The sequence below is a fragment of the Bidens hawaiensis genome, unplaced genomic scaffold (assembly GCF_021521415.1).
Source record: "Bidens hawaiensis isolate Kalapana, Puna unplaced genomic scaffold, B.hawaiensis_p1.1 tig00002772_1, whole genome shotgun sequence".
NCBI lineage: Eukaryota > Viridiplantae > Streptophyta > Magnoliopsida > Asterales > Asteraceae > Bidens > Bidens hawaiensis.
In genome coordinates this window covers 1,147,748-1,153,680 of record NW_027491150.1, presented here as the reverse complement: position 1 = coordinate 1,153,680, position 5,933 = coordinate 1,147,748, and the positions used below count along the sequence as shown (strand labels likewise).

Below are 5,933 nucleotides of genomic sequence, written 5' to 3'. Positions count from 1 at the left end.
ACTACATAAGTTCTTATAATAGGTAAGCTTTATAGTAGTAATGCTTTTTATTTAAAAAAAAAAATACAAGTACATATATTCTTAACTATTAAAGTTTGAGTGGAATGGCTTTGAGTGGCACAATCTTTTGCAATGTGAGCCCAAACTTTTCGGCCATCTCCATATCTTTTGCTTTAATGTTTTCTTCGAGCTTCCAATCAAACTTCTGAATCAAAGAACCTAACGTTATATGTAACATTCTATGTGCCATATTCAACCTCGGACACATCCTCCTCCCAGCACCAAACGGAATGAGCTTAAAGTCTTGACCTTTATAGTCAATATTGACTTCTAGAAACCTCTCTGGCAAGAAGGTTTCGGGTTGTGACCATACTTTTGGGTCCCGCCCCATCGCCCATACATTACAAAGGATTTGTGCATTTTTAGGCACCGTGAAGCCTTGGATTTCTACGTCACGTATGGCTTGGTGAGGAATGAGAAAAGGTACTAGAGGATGTAAACGAAATGTTTCTTTTATTACAGCTTGCAAGTAAGGGAGTTGGGTGAGGTCAGATTCTTGTAGTGTATTTTTCTTGTGTTTCATAAGTTTGATGATCTCTGCTCGAGCCGTTTCTAATTTGTTAGGGTTGTGAATAAGCTCAGTCATGGCCCATTCCAATGTACTTGATGTTGTGTCAGTTCCCGCAATAAATAAAGCCTACAATAAAGTTAAAAATAATAAATTCTAAGGGCCAATATATACCTACCATAATTTTATGATGTCTCATTTAGCCATTATTTGGGGCAACTTGTTGACATATTTAAAAAAGACTTACATAAAACAAATGTCTTATATCATTTCGATTGAATGGAGATTCATCCATTTGGTTGAGGAGCAAGTCCAAAACATCGTTGTTTGTCGATGAAGTTAATCTTGTTTGCAATCGTTGATCAATAATCCTATCAAAGATAGTCATTAGCTTTTTACCATTAACATTTCCATGCCGAACTAATCCTTGGGGATCAAACGATTTAAGAATAGGATAAAAGTCGGCTATATTTGGTTTCCCTGCAATTTCTAGTAAAGCCCATACATTATCTTTGAATTCTTGTGATGACAAGGAATCATATTGTGCACAATCCATTGAAAACTTGAAGTTCGAGAGAACATTAAGAGATGTTGTGAACGCTAGTCCTCCAATGTTCACGGCCTTTCCACTTGCACAACACCGATTAACATGATCGATAAGTTCTTTTACCTGAAAGTAAAATGAGACGTGGAATTAGTCATTAAATTTTTACCGACTAAAATATATTTAGCTGTTATCTCATTTGGCCATTTGTAACCTCATTTCTTCATCAACAGGAATAAGTCTTCCAAAATTTTGGTTTTTATACTTTTTTGATTTTTGTGTTTTTTTTATTTTATGATTTTTTTTATTTTTGAGTTTTTTGTGGTCCAAAATGGTTCTCATAGTTTTCAATTTTAAAAGGGTTCTCTCATTATCCTGATCCTATATATATATATATATATATATATATATATATATATATATATATATATATATTATTTTCTTACTTGAACTGAACCTTGTTATTAATTTATCAACTACTATTAACGTACAAAACAAATAAGTTGACTTTATGTATATATATATTTTTATACGTCTGTATATAATATATAATTTTTTATATTAATATTGCATTTTTTGTGTCATATATTTTTGTCGTCCAGGTTGTGATACCGCATATAATGTGTACATGTGTGGGCACTCGGGTGGGCAAAAGAGAAATGACACTATCTTTGACATTATTTTATTAATTTCGTGAAAATAACGGTAAAAGTGCCGATCATGCATCATGTGGTGGCGTTAATGGCCGAAAGAAAAAAGTACGTACACCGATCAACGTGTGTCCCAATGGTTGAGAGTTATGTGCTTTATGTTCAAGGCTTGAAGCAAAACTACTATCGGGCCGGGTTCTCATTGGAAACAACCTCTCTATTCCTACGGGGTAGAGGTAAGGTTGTCTACATCTTACCCTTCTCAGACCCTACTATAGCTTTGCTATTAGAAAAATTTACTCAGCACGATGATGATAATGATTTGTCATATATTTTTTAATTTTGTGTTTTGTTTAATTAGTTTTGTTTTTCTTTTTTTTTTCCAAATATTTTAACTAGCTAAACTAAAAAATAATAAAGAAAATAATAAACCAAACATGTTTTGATATGCTCTTAGCCTTAGGGGCTATTTGTTTATATTTGAATGGAACCAGTCAGATGTGAACATCTAATTCATTCAGACTTCAGACTATTTGGTTCAAAACAGAAAAACATCTGAATGGTTAAAATTATGTCTGAATTATTCAGACTTACTGTTGTTGCTGAATGAAACAGATGCTCATTCAGATCTGACTTATTCAGATCTAAATGAACCAAATAGACCCTTAGACATATTATGGCTTAATATATTATGTGCTTTCTCTATCGGTTGCTACATGGAGTGTCGGTACCACAAGCCGAACTGATACCAATAAAATTCCCGCTGAACACGCAAATCAAATACCTTTCGTGTTTTTTTTTATAATTTTATGAACTAGGAAGATACAAATCCATGTATAATAATATTCGATACCTTCTTCTGGCGTAGGGGTTCACTGGCATCTAGACGTTGCAAGGAAAAAAATATACTCTTCGCTTAATCTTCTTAGTCTTCGCCATTGATCTCCGGCCGGTAAAAACACTATGGAGTACTTATCATGGTCCACTATTCTTGTGACATCGGGTACTGATCGGCTAGAGAACGAGTGGTCATGTGTTTGAAAGAATTCTTTGGCTATATCCGGTGATGAAACAACTATAGTTGTTCTAGTTCCTAACTTTAGTGACATTAAAGGACCGTAACACCTAGAGAGTTTTGCTAGGGAGTGGTGTGGTTTGTTGCCAAGGTGTAGAAGGTTTCCGATGAGTGGTAAAGGGTAAGGCCCTGGCGGAAGGCGCGAGTTGAGCCGACCGCCAGAGATGATAATGGTGATAGCATAGTATGTTACTAGGAAAGAAAATAGGAAAGTGAGAGTTAGATAATCGTAATCCATCTATGTTTGTTTTTTAATTGTGTAGGGTGTGGCTTCTGATTATTGAGTACACTCAATTTATTGGAGTTGTGTTGGGTGTGTTATTGGACTCTCATTAAATAGTAATAAATACTCATCAAAATATAAAAATCTTTAAAAAAATTAAAATTGAACGACCAACGAATAAAGCTCGATCGGCTATATGGGATAATCCAATTATGGTCAAAGGCGAACTCATACGTCTATGATCGCAGACAACACTTGATGGCTCAAACTCACCGCCTGAATGTCCACTGTGATAAACCCCGTCTGGGATCGGCTTCAAACTTAAATTCACTCTCCTTCCTATGCCAATTGAGCTAAAGTTCTTTGGCATAAATATGAATCTTTAAAATATTATTATCAAACAAAGTGAAGACTCTATTGGCAACCAGGTAACCGATGCCATTTGTTGCATACACTAAAAGTCTAAAATAATTGTTTGAAACAAATCTTGAAACTTTAGTTAGTGTGTGTAATATAGTCACGTCTTTTAGGTTAAACTTCACGTAAATGACATTCAATATTTTATTTGTCAAAGGTTGGCTTTATTTGATGTTTAGGTCTGGCGGATCAAATAATAATAATAATAATAATAACAACAACTGTAGGTTTGGTTCTTTTATGTGTAAAATGAACCTAATAGATATCAATAGAATTTGTAACGATTGGCCATTGTAATGACCGAGTTTTTGTGTCAAATATGTTAACTTGACGAAACTTTATTTTTTTGGTTTAGTTATGAACAATAGCAAATATAGCCGATACTAACTAAATTCACATCGACTCGTCGCTACAACGATCATGTTTTGTTGACCGTATAAACTTTGATTTAAATACATTTTTTATTGTTATTTTTTGTATTATATGTTATACGAGTCACTAATATTATGAGTGTTTACTAATTTATAATTTGTGTTTAATGTCTGTACCAGTATAAACCTAACTGATCACAATCGAATATGTGTCCGTCGTTGCAACGCGACAAGTTGCCACCTACTTAACATTAAATATCTGTGTACGTCTTTGCATTTATAATAACAAATTCTTGAAAGGTACTCCACCATAGTGGTGATGACACGTCTTTGGATATTTACTTGTAATATACTAGGTGAACGGAATTGAAATAGGCATCGAAATGATTGTCAACATTTTCTAAAAGCTATTAAGTAATTAAAAATCATATTAGTTATAATAAAAGTTATTACTGTCTGTGTTATTAGATATTAATTAATGATCTGCTTTTACTTTTTACAATTTGGAAATGGCGGTGGAAGAGAAAAAACTTGAACCGATGTGAATCGAGTGAACTCTCGAGTTATTTAAATTTGTTGCAACAACTCTCTTTAAGCAACAACCCGGACCGTTGGATTTGGCATAGCGAACCTTCCGGAATTTTCTCGGTTTCCTCCATGAAAAAGATTTTGTTCAATAACTCAAATTTTGGTGCTTCGTTTATTTTTAAGTGGAATAATTGGGTGCCTAAAAAAGTAAACATTCATGTTTGGAAGGCGGAAATGGAGAGACTATCGACCCTCGTGGCTTTATCCAAAAGGAACATTGAGGTGGGTTCGGTGACATGTAGATTATGTGGAGAATACGAAGAAACGAGTGATCATCTCCTCACTTCTTGTTATTTTGCCACATTAGTTTGGCAATTTGCTAGCCACTAGTGCCACATTCCTCCCATCTATGCTTTTTCGATGTGCGACTTGCTTCATTATTATGAAACTACTAATTTGGGGACTAAAAAAACAAGGTTTTATACGGGATCATTCTGACAGCGTGTTGGTGCATTTGGAAGACTAGAAACGATGTCATCTTCTCAAATAAGACGGCTTGTTTTGCCAAAACTGCGGAGGACATTAAATCGTTAGGATTTCTTTGGATAAAAGATCGTTCGTCTTTCAAAAATTTGTTGTGAAAAGATTTGTGTAATTTTATGTTGTAATCTTGTTTTCTTTTGTTCGGTTTCTAGCTTCTTATTAGTTGTGCTAATGAAATTTACTGTTAAAAAAAACATGTATCTTTGTTTTCTTCACTGTGTTTGGTAATTAATGAGAGATTTTAAAGTTAGGTGTAAAGATTAAAGATTTTTAACTTTGGTATGACTTGAATATTGGATCCTTCCATTTATTATTTAATATATGAAGAGATTTTTATATGTCAAAAAAAAATATTGGAAGCTTTCTAATATTCTTTTATACTGATTAATAGCGTGGTGGATTTTTTTATGGGTGGTAGACGTGACTTAGCAAGCACGACAGTTGACATTATAGGACTGTAACGCTTAGAGAGCGATGGGCTTGTCACGAAGTTTTAAGAGGTTTCTATTGATCGGAAACGCGTAACCCCCTAGACTCCTAGAGGAAGCCTTAGTTGCGGTGATTGCAACGGGTAAGGGGGTTACCGTCAAATTGTTGCCACTATGGCACTATTCTTGATACATGGCATGCATTTTTGAGTATGTGTTATTGTAATCCCATTATTTTTACAACAGTTGATTCTAGCTAATGCTTCCAAGTTCCAACTAATTAGATAGTTTTCATGATTTAGTTGACATTAGTGATATTTGAAACATGTTATTTTGTTGGTGCTTCTACTGAACTAGCTCTTGGTTGTGTTTAGGGTTATTCTTGGTTGAGTGCAAAAGTAAAGAATGATACATGATGATATGAATATTTACCATTGACATTAACATATTACATTGGGGTATATACAAAGCAACTAAGAATGAAAGAAGAAGTGGAATATGAAACCAAAGAGGTGCATTATATTAACAATACCTATTATATATATCTAGTTAAAACAAAAATACAATTATATTAATTTATAAGCCA

At 33.8% G+C, this 5,933-nt stretch overlaps 1 pseudogene across 1 annotated transcript; it reads right to left on the bottom strand.

The window, feature by feature from the left end:
- Nucleotides 1–3,075, bottom strand: LOC143621155 (cytochrome P450 76T24-like; annotated as a pseudogene). Its single transcript, XR_013151464.1, has 3 exons — nt 2,616–3,075; nt 816–1,238; nt 1–697 (listed from the first exon to the last, which is right to left on the bottom strand). The product of XR_013151464.1 is annotated as a cytochrome P450 76T24-like (transcript).
- Between the last annotated feature and the right edge of the window lie 2,858 nt (nt 3,076–5,933).